Source organism: Mchenga conophoros, linkage group LG11, assembly GCF_057382185.1.
Source record: "Mchenga conophoros isolate Kocher_MC1m ecotype Shallow Benthic linkage group LG11, M_conophoros_male_GT1.1, whole genome shotgun sequence".
Classification (NCBI taxonomy): Eukaryota; Metazoa; Chordata; class Actinopteri; order Cichliformes; family Cichlidae; genus Mchenga; species Mchenga conophoros.
Window position 1 is genome coordinate 24,784,266 of NC_140536.1, and position 6,664 is coordinate 24,790,929.

Below are 6,664 nucleotides of genomic sequence, written 5' to 3' on the forward strand. Positions count from 1 at the left end.
ATGCAGTTTTTTAAAATTCAGAGTTTAAATGTTTAATTTAGGTCCTGATTTCCACATATTCTGACATCACTGATGTCTGATGGTAATTTTTCTTGATTTTAAAGTTGAAATTTAACTTCAAAGACTATAAATTAACATATGTGCCGCAGTCTTGTGACACTTAATGAAACCCCATTTGCTCATCTTAGAGGCTCATGTGTTGAATCAGTCAGTGCGTCACTGAAGCCAAACATTTGCAGACTCAAATGTTGGGAGTCCTCGTCTAAGATTTGGTGGCCCATCTACCTGACACCCAGAGTAAATGGTCACCCATCTCTCTTGCACACTTTCCTCTGTGTGTATCAGCAAAGACAGGTCTCTTCGAGGCTCCCTTCCCTCCTTTTTTAGTCTTCCACATGTCGTATTACTCCTTTGTGTCCCCTGTTTCTCCAAGTGACGTCTTCTGCTGTCTCCCACAGCAACACCATGGAGATGAGCTGGCCACTGTCATGTCCGGCGCCTCTGTTATGCTCGTCCCTTCACCCCTCTCTCGTAAATAACCTGCCCTCTTTTTTTTATCTTTATCTTTCCCCCATTTTGTGGACATTTTATCATTCCGAAATGGTCCCACACTGATTGACTGTAGCCAGGTTGCAAAGCCTAAAGAGATGCTTGTTAAAGCTTCAGCATGACATATATGTGGAGATGAGTTGCTTTCCCTCTGTTAAAGTGGGAGACAGCAGCAGACTTTGAGAGACAACTCTTAACTGATCTCACTTTGTCCACTGATTCTTACCATTGGGATGGATGATTGGCCTCATTCGGACAGGGCTGCCTCAGGGTGAGTCTAGACTTCACGAACATGCCCCCCCCCCCCCCCCCCCCCCCATACCCCTCCCCTCATACCCCTCCCAAGGTCATTAAGAGACAGAAATGTAACCCATCACCTTTTTCTCACTCCTTGATCTGCTTTGTTACTTCCCTGCAGTTGAGGGCTACCTGCCTCAGCAGTCTGAATGCAGATATCAGGCAGGAACATGACTGTTGTGCATGAGCAGGCTCACATTGCTCAGGCATCTCTGCCAACAAAGAGCACTGCACGCACTGCTGTGTATGAATGTGTGTGGAGCGTGTGCATGAATATTATGGGATGGCGGGCGGTGGTGTTGTCAGGCAGGGAAGAGGGGGTGGCAGAGTGGGCGGCGAGCTGTGTGCACATGGGGGGAGGGGGCAGAGGGAATGGACGACCCATGGATGTTATGGAAATATGGCGGTGAGTGTACGTGTGTGTGCGCGCGTGTGTTTGTGGTGTGGGGGGGGGGGGGGGGGGGGGGGTGTAGCAGCCTGCTTTAGGTGGAAGGACAGCTGTGCATATAGGATAGAGGGAGCAAGATGAAGCGTTGAAGATGACGGAGTTGCACTTGAGTGCATGTGCACCCGCACATGCATGTGTAAGGGGCATTCAAGCAAAAGTAACGGACAATGACCAGACGTAGGCCTTTGTTGCTATGCGATCTGCATGTCCTGTACAGTGGGGAATACTGCAAAGTGGCCTCTGGAGTGTAGAGAAAGGCCTCACATCTTTGCAGCTCCTGCCCATTGAGATCTGAATCTGATACCATAGGAATCTTTCTTTTATGAATCAAAGCAACATAGGTATCAATAATCAAGACCCACAAATAAAAAGCAGAATAAAATATTAATCACATGCCTATTTAGCAGTGAAAAAAATAATAGTGTTAATGTAAACTATGTAATTTTTTCCCCCAATGAAATGAAACACATAGATCTCTGTGAAAAGTAAAGAAATACAGTAAGTTAATGGGCAGGAAATCCAATTAAAATGCAACGCATAATTACAGTTTAGTTATCCATGGCTGACAGTCTAAATAGTAACATGTCTTATGCCATAATGAGCAGAGCAGCAGCCTGCAAAGTGAGCTAGTCATAACAAGCCAAATGCTGCCAAAATTGGCATAAAATGTCTGTCAGATATCAAACACACTGAGGTGAACGTTGCACAAAACACCTGACTGAATGCTAAACTGCTGCAGCTAGTAGGCAAAGTATGTGTGTGTGTGCAAGCATATGTCTGTGTGTGACAGAGGAATATGATGCTTAAACTGTACGCAAATCTGATTCAGTGTGATTACAAAGTGCTCTTCAGAGTAGTAGAAATGAGCATTTCTCATGGTGAATGAGTAAATCTTTGGAGCCTGATTAGACGCCATGTGGCCTTCGATTGCTCCTTCTAAACTCGTTTATGAGTTCAAACTTTTGAAATTGGACTTAACATTAAAGGGATTTTACTTTGGGAAGCCACTCAGAAATGAAGAGACCCCACTGAGCAGCTAAAAGCATCCATTTTCATTTATTTCTTTTTTAAAATAATAAGTTTTAGAAATCAATCAGTGAAGCCACAACAGGGAGCTGAATTTAGCAGAGGAGTGTGCTGCTGAAGCAGACACATTTTAGTTAACTTATTTGGTACTTTTGCTTTTGTATTACATATTATCTTTGGTACCTGCAGCTTACATATATATAAAATCTATCATGATTATTGCTGCGATGGTTTTGGATGTGCTGAAGCTCTGGTTGTATTTACTCCAGACAGAACCTGAAGGCAGCAGCAGTGTGCATGTTTTTTATGAATCAATTTTAAGATAAGATAAGATAAGATAGGTCTTTATTAATCCCACAACGAGGAAATTTTTGCGTCATTTTAGCACTTCCTTTCGACTGACACTTTACTACACAAGATACAAGATATGTGTGTACTTGCAAATCTGTTGGCTCTTGAAAGTAGATGACCAGATGGGAGACAGATGTGTTGCAGTCGAGTTGTAATGAACCCACTAATAACAGTCTAATTTAGGAACTCTACGTATGATAATGGCCATCATTTGTGTACATAATCAAACTGAATCACTGTGATTGAAATGCTGAGTGTGGCTCTCTTGTAGTGTATCAATAAATCTGTACTCGATCAAACTCACATGTGGCTCATCCTGAGCTCTTATTTGCACATTCAGGTAATTTTACTTCAGAATTACTGAACCAAGCAAACCCAGCTGGGAGAAGGTTTTAGTCAGGCCTGATTTCATTTTTCGATCCATCTGTTTTCTTCTTCTTACCCAATTCAGGGCTGTGGGATGAGGGTTGGGGTACACCAGATGGGTCAGTCTATCACAAGGCCAACACAAAGACAGAAAGAAAGAGAAGCACTGGAAACAATTTAGTCAACATGCATATTTTGTGGACTGTGGGACAGAGGAAACCCGCACAGGCCAGACAGGAAGAACATGCATGCGCCGCACAGAAGGCCCCAGCCAATCAATGGATTCAAGCTCAGGACCCAGGACAGTAATATCCATTGCATCACTGTGCACCCCTGATTTTACTTCTCTTTTAAGTTATTGTTTTTTTGTGGTGGAAATGTGCTGTTAATTTTTTATTTGTTTCAACACCCAGGCCCTTTTCTAATAATTCAAGTCAATCCAGTTTTATTTATATACTGCCAAATCACTAAAACGGTTGTGGCAAGGTGCTTTATATTACAAGGTAAAGATGCTACAATAATACAGAGAAATTGGAGAAAAACCCAACAATCATATGACCCCAATGAGCAAGCGCTTTGGCAGCAGTGGGAAGGAAAAACTCCCTTTTAACAGGAAGAAACCTCTAGCAGGACCAGGTTCAGGGACCTGCCACGACCGGAAGAGAGCCAGAGATGAGTAATAACTAAAAATTAAATGCAGTGAGATGTATAAACACAGATATAAAGAACCAAAAATGTGAGTGTAAAAAGTGACTGAAGAAGAAACATTCAGTGCATCATGGGAATCAGGGTCACCTGATCCAACCCTAACTATACACTTTATCAAAAATGAAAGTTTTAAACCTAATCTTAAAAGCAGAGAGGGTGAATCCGAGCTGGAAGCTGGCTCCACAGAACAGGGGCCTGAATGCTGAAAGCTCTGCCTCCCATTGTACTCCAGGAACCACAGGTAAGCCTGCGGGCTGAGAGCAAAGTGCTCTAATGGGGTGATATGGTACTGTCAGGTCATTAATATAAGATGGGGACTGATTATTTAATACCTTGTATGTGAGGAGCAAGATTTTAAATTGAATTCTGGATTTAACAGGGAGCCAATGAAGGGAAGCCAGTAAACAAATATGCTCTCTCTTTCTAGTCCCTGTCAGTACTCTCACTGCAGCATTTTGAATCAACCGAAGGCTTTCTAGGGAGTTTTTAGGCCATCCTGATAATAAAGAATTATCAGAAAAAGTCCAGCCTAAAAGTCATAAATGCATGAACTAGTTTTTTAGTGTCACTCTGAGACAGGATGTTTTATTTATTAATACGTGCTTTGAAGGACATATCCTGGTCACAAATGACACGAAGATTTCTTACAGTGTTATTGGAAGCCAAGGTAATACCATCCAGAGTAAGCATCTGGTAAAATACCACATATCTAGGATTTTTAGGCCCGACTACAATAACATCAGTTTCATCAGAATTTAGAAGCTGAAAAATTGAGGTCATCCAGGTCTTTATGTCTTTAAGACATTCCTGCAGTTTAACTAATTGGTGTGTGTTATCTGGCTTCATAGATGGATAAGTTGGGTGTCATCTACATAGCAGTGAAAACGTGTGCTATGCCTTCTAATGATACTGCCTAAGGGAAGCATGTGTAATGCAAATGGAACTGGTTCTAGCACAGAACCCTGTGGAACGCCATAATTAACCTAAATGTGTGAAGAGGACTCTCTATTTACATGAACAAATTTAAGTCTATTAGATAGATAGATAACTCAAACCACTGCAGCGCAGTACCTCTAATACCTACAGCATGCTGTACTTGCTGTAATGGTCACTGTAATTGAACATTGCACTGAGGTCAAGCAGGACAAGCACAGAGATAAGTGTCAGAGGCTATGAGAAGATCATTTGTAACTAGGGATGGGTACCGGTCATGGCACTGCAACAAGTGCTTTAAGCTGATACTGTGATACTGTCAAAGGAGGTAACACCTCGAATCCGATGAAACACCTGGCGACGCATAGCGTTTTTTTAAAAGCCCAGAAATGCGCCATATGATAGCTTGCTGCGAGACCTCACACCAAGCGCATCTACTGTGCGTGGGTTGCCTGTTATCTGACCGGAGTTAGCAATATCCCCCAAAACCCCCGAAGAGGAGAGTCCTGGCCCCTAGCCCTGCCAGTGTAGCAGAAATGATGACGGATGATGATGGCAGCAGCAGCCGTTCTTCTCTGCGTGAGTAGCTTCATGTTGTTCGTGTGTAATTTACGTTGAGTAGGCTAACCACGTTATTACATTAATGCATGTAAGGTGAACTAGCAAACCTCATCATAGCTACATGCGGCTGTCTTCTTGTTTGATGGCAGATACTCCCTTCACCGTGGCCAAAAAGGCTAAAATGACCAAAGAAAAAGTGGAAAACAGTTAAACATGAGAGGTTTTGGACAAAGTTTGTGTTTTTTCCATTGTTTAAGCACTGCTTCCAGCCAAGAGTGATACCATATATGCCCCATAGCTGCAGAAAAGGCTAACATTGTTATCTTTTTACAAAAAACCAGCTGAACATGAGAGGTTTTTGGACCAATTTTGTGTTCTCCATTCTTTAAGCACCGGTTTGAGCACCGTTTGAGCACCGGCACCGTTTCAAAAGTACCGGTTTGGCACTGGTATCGGATAAAACCTAAACGATACCCATCCCTATTTGTAACGTTCACTAAAGCTGTTTCTGTGCTGTAATGAGCTCTGAAACTTGACCGAAACTATTCAAACAAACCATTCCTCTGCAAATTATCAGTTAGCTGTTTTACAACTAGTCTTTCAATATTGTGTATTTTGTATAATTTTTCCAGTGACAGGTCATTCGTCTCATCATGCATAACATTTGCCTTGACGTGTCATGGGTGAGGTGTTTTGAGTCTTTCCAATTTATAATCTTTGAGAAAACCCAGGCCTCACTGAAGAGATTATGTTTGTCAGCTGACTTGGGAATGCCATGGTGACTGCTCCCACAGCTAGTAGATGTGTTCTGGGAGGAGAGGGAGGTCTCCATGGTTGGATGGATGAATAATGTGTAACATTTGATATTTAAAGGTTTCCTTTTTTCCCTAAAGCAATGCTGATGTTTAAATAATGGAGGTCTATGGGTGTTTTTAAACATTCTTCTGGATACAAACCAAGTAGAAACAACTTTTAGTAGAAACAACTTTTAAATGATCTCTGCATGTGTCTTTCTGAGCTCGTCACAAAATATATTAATCCTCCTGTAAAGTCTCACACAGTGAAGTAATGTTACTTTGGACTCTGTACATTTAAAACATATGTCTGTTATATTTATAGTACAGTCATTTACTTTAGGGGTAGTTACATAAGTTGCATTTAGCAACATATGTAACTAGCACTATTAACACTATAATCCACTCTCTAAACACAAACAGATTATAAAACTTGGATATCATGGCTTTCATTATTTCTGCAAATATTCAGAGGGTGGAGGTAAGGATCTAGTGGGTGGGTGTTGATACACTTTAACAAAACTTCTCAAAAAGTTTTGTAAAAGTCACAAATTCAACTTAAGGAGGGAATATTTGTTTTTGTTTTTTTTAATGAAGGAATTACTTTCTAACCCTTGCTGTGCTGGTACAT